Below are 16,101 nucleotides of genomic sequence, written 5' to 3'. Positions count from 1 at the left end.
TTTCCAAATCCGTCGGGCTTTACCCCAAGACATTAAAGATTCCTTGCCAGACATACATACCTTAAGTTCAGTGGAAGTTCTTAATTTTTATAAGCCATAGTTAATATTTTTCAGTCATAAATTATTTGGCAATATTTAAAATCATATTTAAAACCATACTTAAATGTCTGTGACATTATGCCCCAACATACGGCTTCAGAACTTGCTATCAGTAAGAGAATAAGGAGGATATGGATGAAGATTGTTTTCTGCAGACACATCTTCATATTATCTGGTGGATTTTGAGAGCATGTTATGCTGAGCAGCTCAGCACTTTGCAGAGTAATTTCTGGCTGTGCAGAAGCTCTCAACAGACCTCAGCAGGAACCCTAGTAATGGAAGCCAGACTCCAGAAACTTTAAAACAGGCAACTATCTCCTCTTCCCTTCCCACAGACTACTTCACATACTTTCAAAATTCTGGTTTATAAAATTCCTTGCCTTCCATAAGGGTGCAACTGATAACATGGATGATGTGGACAAAAATATTAGTATTAGAGAAAGAAGAATATTTTTTTTAATCCCCTTTTAATGAATGCTCCTATTGAAGAAATAAATTAAGTTACATTAGAAAGCTCCATTCTAATCAGGTATGATTTACTGGATTGATAAAAAAAAGGATCTTTGAACAGAGGTCAAAGTCAATTAAGGTTTTTTGTGTCATAAATGACTTTTTTTATGTTGTACACAGACCAGTCATTTAAAGATCAGCTGCACCAGGAATCAAGTTACTGATTATTTGCTCTGATATTCAGGTCTATGGTCTTGTTCAGAAGCAGCTGAAATCCCCTCATTTCTCAAAGGTGGATCAGAGATAGATACCAAATTCATATGAAAGCAGGAGAGGCTGGAGGCTGAAATACTTTCCTTGCTCTTTTTTTGGTTCAGACATTCTTACAGGTCAATAAATTAATAAGCTTTAAATAATTCCTAATGCCCTCTCAAATCAGTATTTCTCAGAATAAAAGTTATCCTTCCTGACTTTTCTAGGTACAGCAGCATTCTGCTATTTTGGAAAGAGCAGCTTTGAATATTCACAGCAATATGTCATAATCCCTATGGGCTGTGCTGCCTCACCCTTGTGTCATCTGTGATCTATCACCAGTTTCCCAAGTTGCTCTGCAGCTATTACATATCAAGAAGTTAATTTCTTTAGTCTAAAACAAGATATGCTTCCAATGCACTGCTCTGAAAGAATGCCTACAACATGCAAAAGAGATCAACATTAATCCAGTTGTGACTGCCACCACAATTTATTCACCAGCTAGACTTTAAAATGTATACGTTTCCCCATTTTCTGCACTCATTATTGCAGAAGTTTAATCTGAAGTGGTGCCAGGCCCTTCTCCTTGATAAGTAAATCATGTTTCCTCCATGCAGTTCCCTCTACATATAGAAATACTTTTATTCTTAAGTTTTCACAAGATGTCAAAGGATTTTTTGTAAAGTTTCAAAGCATGGTGAGTCAAAGAAATGACATGGATGAAATCACCTCTGTGGGTATTAATACATGCTTGGTTTGGATACTAAATGTGATAAGCGGAGACGAAGTACAATGGAGAGGTTATTCAGAAACTAGACATTCAGGCTTCTTTCATACTCCCTAATTCCACACATTATGCAGGTATACCCTGGTTCTGGATGAAGTACGAGTGGGCTGATAGCCCACTTTTTCTCACTAGTTTGCAGTGAAAAATTGAGCTGCTTTGAGGAAGAATGCACAAAGTGAAATCTTAGGTACAAAAACAAGTAAGGGAACTTAAACTCATCAAGCTAGTTTTGCAGCACACAGGCAGCATGAAGTTCTTCTCCTTTGAACCCCTCTCATTCCCACCCTGTGACACCACCCTTATGCAAGTACTGAGCCCAGGAAAATAGAAAGGAGAGCTTGAGGGATTGGATATGAGAGGACAGTTGTTTTTCTTGGAAGGTACGAAAAAGTCCTTGGCATTTATCCAGTAATGCCTGTCTACGGACTCTCAGCACAGCTCTGTCTGAAACTGCCCTTAGCTTTAAGGAGGGTTAAGTGTTTTGCCAGAGTATGCAGTTATCTTGTGTAAACCCAGCTCTGGCCTGCCTGATGGGTCTCACAGCATTTTGATCACCCCACCTGGAAGATGTCTAACCTCTTCCAGACAAAACAAAAATTCCTTCCTACTCAGAAGCAATTAAAAGCCTTAGAAGAACTTAAAGCAATTGTTCAAACCCTCCACAAACTGCAATTTGCATCAAGGATATATTTACACAAAATGTTTTCTTAATTGCTCCATTCTTGTTACAATTATAGAAATGCATATAAATTAAGAGCCAAAATATGTTACCAAATATATGACTTAAAAGGGCTGTTTTGCTACCCATCTGTGTAGCCACTTGCCATGGTTTAAGCTGAGCTGGCAACTAAGCACCTCACAGGCACTCACTCACTTTCCCCCACCCCAGTGGGATGGGGTGGAGAATACAAAGTTAGACCTGGGGGTTCAGTGATGCACAATACATTTGCTCAACATCCACCAAGTCACGCCAAACTCCACCTGAGACACGATTGGTTCCCCCCTTGCTGGGTAACTCCCCAGTTTATACACTAGGCATGATGTTCTATGGCCAGCTCGGGTCAGCTGTTCCAGCTGTGCTCCCTCCTCGCTTCCAGTGCACCTGCTTGCTGGCAGGGCATGAGACACCGAAACTGTCCTTGACTTAGGGTAAGCACTACTCAGCAGTACCTAAAACATCAGTGTGTTATCAACATTATTCTCATACTGAATCCAAAACACAGCACTGTACCAGCTGTACCAGCTGAGAAAAAATGAACTCTGCCAGTCGAAACCAGGACACTACTCCAACATTCACCTCACCTCATACAGAAGAACAGCAAAACCCATTCTGTTACCACAAATAAACCCTTGACATATTTCATTTTTAGAAAAGAAACTGTTTTCCTGTTTTGTATTTATATCCAAATAGCACATCTTTTGCTTTCTTTCATAGGGCTCCACACTTGTGGCTTGTAATTTCTGTGCCATTTTTGTTCAGAGAAGATACAGGAGGTTTATAGACCATCTCTACAACAGCATTTTTTAAAAGAACAGCAGATGTCTACTTTCTGCTTTCACTACCTGGAGTGCTCAGAAAAGACAGTCAGCCTGTCCATCATCTTCCAGTTGTAGATGTAACTCCATAAACTGTTATAATTGAGATGTGTTATTTCTGAGACCTTTAAATGCTAATGGACTAATAACAAATCCTAATATAATCTGCATGTGTTTGAGTTTTGATGCTTATTGTCCATGTAATATAGATAGCAATGTTCTGCAAAGTCAGAGAAATGTTGGACATACTTCAGTATCATTTGTGTCTATGGCCAAAAGGAGATGCTTTAGGAAACAGTGTTAACATACGAATTTCAGAAATAACACATGACAAAATAATGGGCTTTAGTGTGAAGAAACTGATGAAAATACACAGGAAGAAACAGAGAAATGAGAGAATATTAGTCCCCAAAAGCCCAAACGGATTGTGCACTAAGAGATGAAAAAACCCACGAGGAGCAAATGTACCCACTAAACCCAAAATTACTTCCTGTATCTAGTCCCATGCTACAAAACTTCTAGACAATGAACAAAAATTTATGAGATACCTATTCAGAGATAAAAGAGACTGCAGAGTGAATTTTTTCAGTTCAGCAGAATTAATGATCCCTAAACTGTAGCAGAGTATGCAACAAATCAAAGTGACATATACTGTGCAAGATTTAGTCAGTATCAGTCAGAGATTATGCTTCAGCTCTATCCACATACCAAAAAAATGTGTGAATCCACTCATATATATCTGAGATATCTAATATATCTGAGACTATAAAAAAGTAATTACTTTTACTCACAGCTGTGTAAAATAATTATACTATATATAGGTGACTTGTAAAAATGGATTAATTTTATAACCTCCCAAGACCTGAATTTAGCAACCACATGCTAGTATATGAAATTAACTGTGTTTCTATTGCTATTTATTTTGTAGCTCTTAATCACAAATTAGTTTAGAAAAAAACCTATAGATTGAGCACTATAATTTATGCATAGCATGAGACTTTTATTCCTTTATCTGTATGAAAAGAAAAAAAATAAAGCTGTGATGATTTCTGAGCCAAAAGGTTTATTAATCAAACATCTGTGCAAATGCTAACTCATCACTGTCATACTGCTTGCCGCATAGTAGATAAAATGCTCATAATCCCATTTTACAGAAAAACGTGTCACTTATGAAAGCCACAGAATAAGCCATTGCTAAATATTAGCAAAAATCATTAACCTCCTTGTTTTTAATACTTCAGTTTTCAGATTTAAGTCTTCTTTTACCAGTTATGCCATTTCTTGATGTTTTACGTGTGCTGACATTTTGCTCCATTTTCAGCAGAGAAGTTGGATGAAAAAGGCATGACAATAAAAGGTAATACTCTTTCTGTAGAAAAATCCTGTATTAGAGCCACAAGATTTGAGAACATGTTAAAATTCTCACTTAGGGCCACTGAATAGATTTTTAACCATTCTTTATTAAAACATTTCGTAGTCTCCAATCAAATTCATTGCTTAGTGTCTGTTTATCTATCCACCTTTTCCCTTGTTCCTCTTTTTTAACCTATACTATAAAACTCATTTCATTCCAGGTAGCCATAGTAATAGGCTCTCCTGGCTCCTCATATCAGTTTAAGACTCTTAAAAAACAAAAGCTGCTATTCTTAAGCATATGCTGCTGCTTTCACTGCTGCTGGGCAGCCACACGCTGTCTGTCCTGACCCCTTGCCAGCTCCCTCCCCGTGTCACAGCAGCACAAGAGAAGCAGGCAAAGCCATGGAGGGATGCATAAAGCCATGGAGCGACAAATCCAAGGAAAGAGGGATAATGGACTTCACTAGGCTATTTCATCAACCTTGTGCATATGCCCATAGTTGAGAAGGCTTATGGAAGGGATCCAGGACTTCAGCCTTCTTCAATCATATGTGACTTCCAGCCACATGAAATAAAAATGCATCTTAATATAAAATCAGGGAAATTGAAGTCCCAAACCTAGATGTCTTGCTGAAATGGGGACTTAGAAATGCAAGCCAGGCTGATGCTGCCAGCAGCAGATCCCAGAGTCTCCAAAAGTGTCTTCCTAAAGGTTTGTCATCAGCAGGTCATTGGATGCTATAGGAAAGGCAGTGCAACCCAAGGTACAACTATTTCATAACTTACCTTGTCCTTTCTGCATTCTCAAACATTATTAACCATATAACATTCAAAGACTGCTCTAGATACAGGTCCATCAACCCTTTCTGGTGGTTTTCAGAGCTGCTTATCACTTATATATTGGGCATTTTCAAAAATAATTTAACACAGCTTAGGCAATAGCTTTGTGAATTGAAGATAATAAATTATTCACTGTTACAGAACAGAATCAGAGAAATTAACTTTGAGAGTGCCCATTAGTTGTGAGTTCCTGTATGTGATGCCTAATAACCTCTGGGGTTTTTCTCTGAATATGCAGCATTTCATAACATCTTCTACATGCCACTACTGATCCTCATGACTAGCTCCCACTTAAAAGAAAAAGGGTATAGCCAGACTCCAACGGCTTCACTCAGGCATCCAAAAAAAACCCAGCTGAGTCAGGGGTTAGAAAAAAAGGATATATGTTATTCAAACAGCTTCTGATTCCTCATGACCTGCCCCACACCACGTAACAACTTCATGGCATGAATATGGACAGGAGACAATTTTTAGGGTGGTGCTTTAGGAACACATCCATATAATAGCACTGTCTCCAACTATGCCTCTTACAGAGAAGTGCAGAACCTTCTAGGTTCCTAATATTACCATTTTAATAATATTCTCTCAAGTCAGTATTCTGTGTGCAAAAGCAGGTAGAGAGTAACAAATTCTAAGGCAGCAGTAACACGTAACTCAACATCTATTTCTTTGCCTGGCATTGCACTTGTATACCACCACGTGGTTTTGCCCTCAGAGCAGGGGTTGTTCTCTGTTAAGTGTCTAGGTCAATGTTCCTTAATGTTTACTGAGACGTGGAAAATCACCAGAATTAACAACACAAAGTTGGGGAGCTTATGTCATGGGTGCGCCCCCATCAATATTGAAAGATCACAAGGTCTGGCAGTATGCTGTGTAGGTTCCAAGCAGTACTAGCATTTAGAAAGCACGTTTCTGATCTCTCCACTCTTACTAGGTGTTGTTAGTATTCTACAGATAATATTCCACATATCTAGATGGCCTGTTAATCAACAACTATTGCTATTGAACAAACATTACAAGTACAACATGGTAATGCCAGCAAAGTAAAAATTAAATCAACCTGATTCAAAAGATCCATAAGTATAACCTGAAAATACATTTTCTTTTTAAACTATATTTTTAAAATTTATTGAGATGCCAGGGACCTGATTCCCACCTTCCACTCTCATTGAGAGATTAATTATTCCTTGAAAAACTCAGTTTTAGTTTTCCTAACTTTTAAACCAATCTCCCATCCTGAATGTTTGGTTCAAAGTGACCATTTTCCTGCCATACTGTGGTGTCAGGACCAACCATCAGAATACCTGCAGCTCCAAATGATGTAATTGGCACATGAGAAGCACTTGAAAAAGCAGCGTGCACCTTCTACCCGGTGCAGCCATCTGTGCTTTCAGGAAGTATGCTAATGTTTTGAGAGTAGTTAACAGGGGAGAGGTTGCAGGATCAGAAGCCAAAAAATCTTCAGAAATTTTTAAATTTTATACCCTACTGGGACTTGTCTATTCTCCACCAGATTTGTGGGAAGTCCCCTTCAACTATTACAACCCACAGCTTACCAAGTACATTTGTTTCCAAATGACAACATGCTAAAATGCCTCAGACTGCTCTTAACTGTTATTCGCAACCATTAATTCTGAAACTGAGCCAGTATCTGAACTTCAGTGGCTATTTCTCTTTACCACTTGGTTTTTCTGTAATATTGGCAACTTCTTGCATTGCTTGATGATCTTGTTTCTCTGTGTGTATGAATGATGACATGAACAACGACGATGATACTTACTACCATTCTAAACCAGCTGGAATGAAATACTTTAACAAAGCACCTTACAACGGGTGAAATACATCTTGGCTGCATGGTAAAATATGATGATGACTTTTAGAGTTGCTAATTACAAGAACCTGCCTAACATCAAGATGTACAGTTTTTTATTGATCTGTCCATTAAAGCATTAGTATTTTTCTAACACTCTTCTGTTTTAAAGCTCAGCCTTTGCACAATACGCTGGTAGATAGGAAAAGATACATGGCAACATTTTTTTTTATAGTGAATTACTTCTATCTTTCCTCCCCTCATACTGCTTTTCTCTGGTCCCATTTATGATCTCATTTCCTATCCTCAAAATATTTCTATTTCCTCAATACTTTAAGTATTGTGAAAGTCTTTGTTTTCTCTTCTCACTTCTGTGTCACTCTACTGCCAAAATGTCTACCTTTCCATCTTTCACATGTTACTGTATCTATGATTTCACAATTTATGGTGTTCAACGTGATTATAATTTAGATTCCTAGCTGACCTACTACAAACTTAAAAATAACTAACAACTACATTTTCCCTGTCTTGGCTATGGGTGACCTAAAGAAAAGGCTCTAAAAAGGTGTCAGAGTCAAACTTTAGTCTCTCTTAAAGCTGCAGTTGCTGGAGATGTAATAAATAGTAGGGGAATTTAAGTGACAATGCAGAATGTAGCGTGGGAATTTTAACCAGCAAATTAAAATGGAAATGTCCTATATAAGTACAGAAATATATTAATAGGTGTAAATTGGTAGCTGAAAGGTTCCCATCCATACTGCGAAATTATCAGCTTGGGAAAAATACAGGAAAAGTCCCCAACATAAGCCACTGAAGACTCCTAATCAAGGCACATAAGCTCTACTGAAGCAGTAAAATTGTAAAACATGCTGTCCTGCAGCTTGCTTCCACTGGCATGAGGTGTTAGGAGCAGGAAAGATTGTTAGACCCTGAATCTGGCAGGTCTAAAAGGCATGCGCAAGGAGAGATGGGAGATGCAGAAAGCCATCAGTTATCTTCAGAAGCAGAACTCTGTCACTGAGTTGGAAAGGCCATAGAAGCAGTAGGAAGATAAAAACCAACCTAAGTGTGGGAAAGAGGAGTAACGTCAGTCAGAGCAAAAGTGCTGTGAAAATGTCAGAGGGACAGGAAGTGCCAGACTGAAGAAGTAATGTTCAAGAATGAGGTGAGAAAATGGGGCTCCTCCTTCCTCCACATGGCACTCCTCACATATTACAACTAGGGGAAATACAAGGGTAAGGTTAGCTATATGCTCTACTTTCAACAAGCAGGCAATGGTGTATCCTGCTGGGCTACTGCCCAGCAGACAGCTCTTTAGATTCTGTCACCAGTGTTTTCTACTAAGGAGAGTGATCTTGTTCTTTTAAGACACAGTCAGGTTTCATCTGCTAGCCTGAAATAAAGAAGTCCCATCTGCTGCTCTCTGTTTTTCGCAGGTGAAATGGCAGTAGAGAAGACCACAGACTACAAGATATACCAAGAACTAATGAGTTAATTCTTAAAATCCCGTAACAGCTAAACCACTTCCTTCAATGTCCAAAGCAAAAACCACATAGATAAACTATGAAATCTGTCAAGCAACTAGAATGCCACTCCCACCTTCCTCTGCCTCAGCATCATTTTTTGCTGCAGTAGCACCGTCATTTTCTGGGTATTTGTACAGGATGTGATAGGAAGTGTCTCCAGCCCTGAAGACACAACAGAGATTAAAAAAAGCCTTATCAATATTCACAGGTGCTGTGGAAATCATATTCTCAGCTACACATTGTTTCTGTTTACATTTGCAAGCTGCAGCTTTTGCCCAAACAAAGACTGAGGCTTTAAGAGGTCTTTTTTTTCATGCCTTTTTCTACAGATATATTACAAGCTGTTAAATAACGCTGTTCTCCTATTACTGCTTAATGCTATACAGAGGCGCCACAAAACTAAACAGCCTGTTTGTAGCAGGATCTAAGTTTTAAAAGTAGTGAATGTATGCAAAAACTAGACTTGTCTCTAATTACATGAATTTTCTGTAATACAGTCCAGACTTATGCAAGGCCAAATAAAAAGCCAGATTCATCAAAGCCAGCAAAGAAAAGGCTGGTTTAGATCTCTGTACCTCCCTACCCTACAGGAGATATCACTGAAGACCGTGTGGCTGAGAGTGGCAGAATGAACATGGCAGCCCTGGAAAAAAGAAATGTTTGGCAGGGTAAGGACTGGTGTGCATTGTTCCCTGCTCTGACCTCCACAGTTGTTCTAATACCTCCTGACAGTGCTGCTAGAGCTGTGTGCCTCCTCCCTTTCTCAAAACAGCTCTGCTTTCCGAGTGTGTTAATGAAGACAAATCCAGAAATTACATCTCTGCCTGCCCCTCCTTCCCTTCCCCAGGCCCCTTAGAAGAATTCTCGCTAAATGCACCAAACAAGCCTGCATACATTTCCTTTCAGTTTTACTCTAAGTAGCCAATATTTATACATTCTGTATATTTCAATGCCGCTTGTATATCAGTATCATCACTGTAATTTATTTGCTTACCATACTTGGAACTGAAGAATATTTTCATTCCTTCATCACAGAAAAACAAGCAAGTAACTGAATGGAGCTGAACCAAGCCCCTATAATTAAATTAAAAAAAAAATACTGCCTGCACAAACCAACTTTTGGAGAAATTTAATCTCTTACCACTGAGATTATTGCTGCATCCTTCATCAGTTAACCTTCAAAAATTACATATACTCTTCACTGCAACAATTTAAGAGGACATTGCAAAAAATTCAAAAATCGTATGCTTCAGTTGGTAGGGGGAAAAACCCAAAACTGTAATGCCAAGTAGTCTACAATGAGAACTGTCACAAACAGTCGAGATACCAGTAATTAAACACTTTTAAAAGCAAGCTATAGGCTGGCAATGCCCTTTTATTCCTTTTTTGCCCATCGTATCCTCAGAGCAAGGCAAAAAAGCTGAAAATAACCCAGCACATTAGGTGACTGTGCAGTGAAGTTTTGTTTCCTAATTATAAATACCATGCCTGTGCTCAGACAAAAGAAATCCCTCTGAACTGATGTAAGCTGCTCTCATAAAGAGCTGCAACAGAATTAAAATACAGCTGCCCTGTTTTCAGTAATGAGGTCCTGAGTGCTTTGCATCATGCTAACATTTACCCTTTTTCTGTCTAAAGTAACTGCAATAATAGAGCTGTTAATCAGAAAAGCTTCTCCACATCTGCCTCTCAGAGCAAAGAGACACTTACCTTCTGAAAAGGCCTTTCTACTGCAAAAACAGTAAAGATGCTTCACTGCTGCACTTCAGCATCCCTCGTTCTCTAGCAGTTCACTAGGAACACAGATCCTCCACCATTTTCTTGTCACGTGGGTACTGGTACTGCTAAATAAGGGTGATCACCTGCCTGCACACAGCCGGCTGTGTGAACCAGCAGCTACTGGGCTTTGGTTACAGGCACACTTAAACAAATGCAGAGCTGTGCTTTGGCCGTGAAAATTACGATTTTTTTTTCACATTCCCTGTGGAGCTTCATCGGAGCATCACCAAACTTTGATACAGCGAGTCAGCTGGCAGTAGAAAAAAGACTCCCTGCTGCTTCATTTCACTGCCTGAGGAAAGCTTATGCTGAGACTGCACAGCATTGACAAAAGTTCCTATGGATTCAACCCACCTCAGCCCTCATTTCTGTTTGTGTCGCTGGTTAGAGAGCACATGCATGTTCAAACAGGGTTTGCATCATTTTTTTCTTTTGTTTGCGATTTAGCAAGGAGAATGTAGATGCAAATTTAAACAAACAAACAAAAAAAACCAAACACCAACAACCACCAGTTCAGAAGGCATGGTGGATTCTGAAAACACAAACTGTGCAGCAGGAAGCAATGTCCACAGCCTGTGCTCCTGGTTGTGTTTCTTAGGGAAAGAAAGGATACTTCTTCCCAGGCAGTGCAGTCTCACAGTCTCCCTTGCAAGTCTCTTGCAAGTAGGGTCTCTAAAAAATCCAGACTCCTTTGCCAACACAAAACACCTTCCAATTCTAACCCCTCCAGCAATGCAATAGACCCTAGGACAGCCCAACCTTCATCTGGTTTCTCTCTTCACGCTGTGTAGATCCTCCTGGAAAACAATGAGAACTGGAGAAGCTTCCACATCAGACTGCTTAGCCATAAACAGTCAAAAACAAACAAAAGCCAAACCCCGTTTTCTGTTTTCAGTACAGCTCCATGCACAGCTACAACACAGTGTAAATCACAATTCAGCAGCTCCCACCTTGTTCTTCATGGTATTAGTAACCCTACAGAGAAAGCACTCATCATCTGCTACACATGTCCTGGTAAGTCAGTCCCCAGATGCTATTTTAAAGGACAACAGATAAACAAAAAGCATTTAAAGAAATTTAAAAATCATCACCAATATGAAAATACACTTACAACAAGGACAGTGCTGCAGGCATGTCATCTTTGATATTTCTGTCACCTAGCTGTATAAAATATTTCCAGTGATGAGGATATTTCTAGCACTTTTTCAACTGTCCAATATTTAATTCATTTAAAATCAAAAGTCCATAAACCCAGAAGTATCCAGGAAATAAAGCTATAAAGTATTTATGTGTAATAGAAGTCATTAGTAGCAGGATCATGGTGAAGCTGTGAGATTAGTAATATGACAGAAAACAAGGTCTTAATCCTCCATGTGCAGAGTAACACAGAATATTTTTGAGATTTTAGGAGACTGTTGAGGAAACTTCCCTGTCCGACCACCCACGAGCCACTCTGGCAGTCACACCCACAGCACCTGAGCTGGACCTCACACTCACACAGTTAAACCAGGTTTCCTTACCAATGTGACCCCACATTTCCCATAGCAGAGTCTCAATCCTTAAAATAATCTAATCATGGTGCAACAACAAAAGAACAGCTTGAGATGGGTGCCTCGGAGGAAGGACCCCGAACAAAGGAAACTCTGGGCTTTTATACCCTCACAGTCTGTGCGTCAAAGTCTGTGCAAAAGTCTGGGGGTCATCCAGCAGAGGCATCAGTCCCTGCTGTGTCTTTGAGTGTCCAGTCACCTGCTGGCACAACATTTCCCCATACCCTTCATTGTGCAAAGGTCAGAACCAGTTCATGGACTCCGTAACAGACACTCTGCTGGGACCACTTACCTCACTGGGGCTCACTGCCAAAGTCAGGTCTGTGTCAACAGGGTTAAAGTTTCAAAGCTTGTTAACACTTCAGCCTGAAGTCTCTTGTCATTGATCACACTGATTGGAATATATTATATAATTAATTAGCTCAGAAAACAGTGGTGCTTTTAGTAGCAGAGAGTTTTTCATTTAATCACTAAACCATACTAACAAATTCCAGGTCTTCTTGCTCTAAGAAAGTGGCTCTATCAGGCCAATCTCACGATTTAATTAGAATTTCAGTACCATTAGTAAATAACAGTAAGTAGTGGGGTTTTTCCCTTTTAAAGTTCACTGAAGTGCTGTTCTTTTCTTCTTACAAGATTTTTATAAAGGTCCTGGTATTTGCCATGTAAATATTAAAGCTGTTTTTACAAAAATGAGATCAACAGACCTTCCTACAAGCAACCTTCTCAGTTGTTGCTCCTTTACTTACATGTTTGGTCTTAACCTTTAAAGCATGGTCCTTGTGTTAAATCAAATGTCATGCTTTGTGTTGCCAAGTGGGAGACCTAAGTTCAATTCCTATTTCAAGTCTATAATTTTGTAGTTCAGCAGGAGCTGGAAGCTTAACTGAAGCAGCATGCCTGGTCCCCAGAGTGCCTGGAATTGCTTTCCAGTGAATCTGGCCAATTAATAAACAATCCTGACAGAAGTGGAAGATAGCAGCCCTACAGGTTTCCAAGGAAAAAAAGGAAACAGGTATCCAAAGGGAAGTAAATGTTACTTTACTTTTTCTTACAACAGATTTTCAATCCTATATATAGCACACTGCTTTGCCCATAAAACCATAAGGCAGACCCGGGATCCCTAACTCACTGCCTTATTCTAGCTTTGGGATGACAGAACAGACATTCTGAGAAAATATTTGTTGAAACCTTTCATCACTGGAGTCAATGTGCATTTTTTCCTGGGTTCCAGTCTGTCAGTATTTCAGTTCAGTACTGGGCATTGATATTTACTTGAATAATTAATGGCTTTGAGATTTATTTTTATTTGGCTAAGTCACAGAGACAGCAGAGACATCTCAGAATTTTTATTAATCATGTAACAGTCTTAGATTTTTCTTTAAGTAAATTTAATTATCTTTATTCACTGGCAAGCACAGGCAATGTGATGAAAACAGGCTTTTCTATTCATATAACACTGGATTGCTTCCCCTACTGGCAATTTTAATAGCCGGCAGTACAGTGGTGGTCACAGAGAGACATTTCAGACAGAGGCAGTGGAAGAACTATCTTTTCCCAAATACCATTATACAAGTGAGCAGAAAAGAATGATTCCTTTTACTTTGATAAAAGGCTATCAGAAAGATAAATGAAGCTTTCTTTTGAAGTCTCATTCTAGCAGGTTAAATATATTGTGGTAGCTCTTCAAAGGAACTTGTCTTCTGCTCAGTTTTGCCACCAGTTTTCTAAGCTCTCCCCCAAACCTTCCAAATCTCTCTGTTCTTATTTCTACTGTGCTCACTGCTTCTTGTTCCTCAAGTCAATACATCATTTCATAGTATTTCACTCAGCTCTTTCTAACTCTTTTGATAAGGAAAAGGATAATCATTCCCTACAACAAAGGTAAAAGCAAGAATGATCTGGCATACACAGCCACTAAAATACTCTGAGTAATGTCCTGGGTAAAAACTAGCACGGCCATCTGCAGTGTTCTCCCTCTACCTCCTGACCAATTCATCACCACCAACCTTCATACAGCTCTGTAAGACAAGATACCTTCTATCAAGAAGAAAATTACCTCTAGTCTCCATAAATTTTACTGCTGGCACACCTCCATTTAGCAGCAGCAAAGTATGTTATCCTGCCTACCTAACATGCTGTATAAAAACCTATTTTCTTTCTGGAAAGACTGACATTACTAATGTGCTATCAAATATTTTTGTGCTTTTTCTATGAGGCCAAAGAAACTCCAAGCTTTATTACTTCTGCCGTTCGTGTATGTCTGAGACAAGCTTCCATCTTTTCTCCAGTGTTTTAATGCTAGTAAACATCCTTATTCTTCACTCCCTGCTGCAGCTTTTCCTTGCAGAAATAAAACAGGAGAGGATGGAAGAACTTTACCTCTATCCAGAGACTTCTTTAAAACTGACCTTAACAGCTCTGAGAGTTGTTATGTTTGACATTGGGATGAAGGGGGCAGTGACATGCAGACATCAAGATTTTAAGGCACTTCTTCATTCTAATTTTTGTTTACACTTTCTGTTTCAAAATTTTATTTCCCTCTTCGATGTAACAGTCAGTTTTATTAGAAGGGGTGGCAGACATCTGCTGGATGAAAGCAGAAAACAATGCGAACTGCATCCGTCGCTGCCTGACCCTTACTCCACTATTAAAGGAACCTGCTTCAGCGAAGTAGGAATTCACTTTTTTTTCCTAAACAGAGACATACGGATATAAAAGGGATTAGAAGACAGTTATTAAGTACATGCCTTCAAAAACTTTGGTCTACTAATTCAGTTGTTCATTGGCTGGGATTGAGTTTGAATTCAAATGATAAGTTTCTTTATTTTTCAAAGCTCATAGAACCACACAATTGTTTGGGTTGGAAGGGACCTCAAAGATCACCTGGTTTCAACCCACCTGACAGGGGCAGGGACACTTACCATTATACAGGTTGCTCAGAGCCCCATCCAGCCTGGCACCAAACACTTCCAAGGACGGAGCATTCACAGCTATTCCGGGCAACCTGCTCCAGTGCCTCACCACCCTCACACTAAAGAGTTTCTTTACATCCTACTTGGATGTAAATCTTTGGCAGACTAAGAGCCTGATGACTAGCACCATCAGGTGCCTTCCGGAAATTGCACTGCAATAATCAGGAAAGTCTTAGTTTCTTCTCTTATGTGATGACACCAGTGTTTCTTCACTAATCTCCCATAGGCTGGCAGCTCTGCTGCATCACACTGTTGCAAACTTTGTTGGCAATGAAGGGCAGTTAAAGGCAGACTAAAAGTCAAAAGCTGCATACTGAGTTATGTTTTAAGGAACTTCTGTTTTTAAAACCGTCAATTAAATACATTAAGAAAACATTTCTAATTACACACTTCTACCATGTCAGTTGCTAGTTTTTCAGCTGTTTATGTAAGAGCTTTTATGAAATAGGCATATCATCTAGAGGTAAGGATTCCTGTATGTGTTTCATCATACTATTTTTTTGTGTGTTTGTTTTGGTTTCAAAGGAATCGAGGCCTCTGTGATCACACTGTGGGCATGCATAAGGATGCATGTGTCTCTTCTCCTTAGAAATTTGAAGTCATTATCTAACTGACCAAAGATACAAGCTTATTACAAGTTTATTGAATATCAGCTACCAAGCAAAGGGGAAACTGAGGGGAAAACTGCACCACAAAAGCAACCTGTATTATATACAAAATCCTCAGAGAAGAGGATTAATTACTTTTAATAACATTAATGCTGGAAGAAGCTTCCATCAGATTTTACAACTTATCATGAAAAAAATCTAACAACAAAACTTACACCCAAGGGAAAGTAGATTTTATTGGTTCCATGCTCCCACAATTAATTGTTAATGTGGAAGCGGAATAAGTTCCTTACTTTGTTATCCTTACTGAATAAATTCCTTCTCTGGGCATCAGTATCAGTAGTGCAAAGGACAGAAACAGCCACTGCTACTGACTGAAAAGGCATTTAGTATTAAATAACTTCTAAACAAGATAAGAAGAAAGACTAAACTAGAAGCTACAGTGACCATATATATTCTATACCAAGAATTATTTTATTTTTTTTCTTGCAAGATGCACCATATTCCATCGTGCATTTAAATTTTTACTGAAA

At 39.1% G+C, this 16,101-nt stretch overlaps 1 protein-coding gene across 15 annotated transcripts in view; it reads right to left on the bottom strand.

The window, feature by feature from the left end:
* PRUNE2 (prune homolog 2 with BCH domain) overlaps nt 1-16,101 on the bottom strand; it is a 138,120-nt gene that overhangs the window by 31,357 nt on the left and 90,662 nt on the right. The window contains exon 1 of one of the 15 annotated variants that reach the window (XM_042033159.1): nt 10,367-10,541. The exons of the other annotated variants lie outside the window; for them this stretch is intronic. The gene's annotated coding sequence lies outside the window, so the exon portion shown is untranslated. Of the gene's footprint in view, nt 1-10,366; nt 10,542-16,101 lie in introns of those variants that run through there. 15 annotated transcript variants of the gene reach the window in all.

Source organism: Corvus kubaryi, unplaced genomic scaffold (genome assembly GCF_017639235.1).
Source record: "Corvus kubaryi isolate FWS band 111438036 unplaced genomic scaffold, C.kubaryi_AGA036_p1.0 37357, whole genome shotgun sequence".
Classification (NCBI taxonomy): domain Eukaryota; kingdom Metazoa; phylum Chordata; class Aves; order Passeriformes; family Corvidae; genus Corvus; species Corvus kubaryi.
Note: the sequence above shows the minus strand (reverse complement) of the source record. Positions and strands in the feature narration are given on the sequence as shown.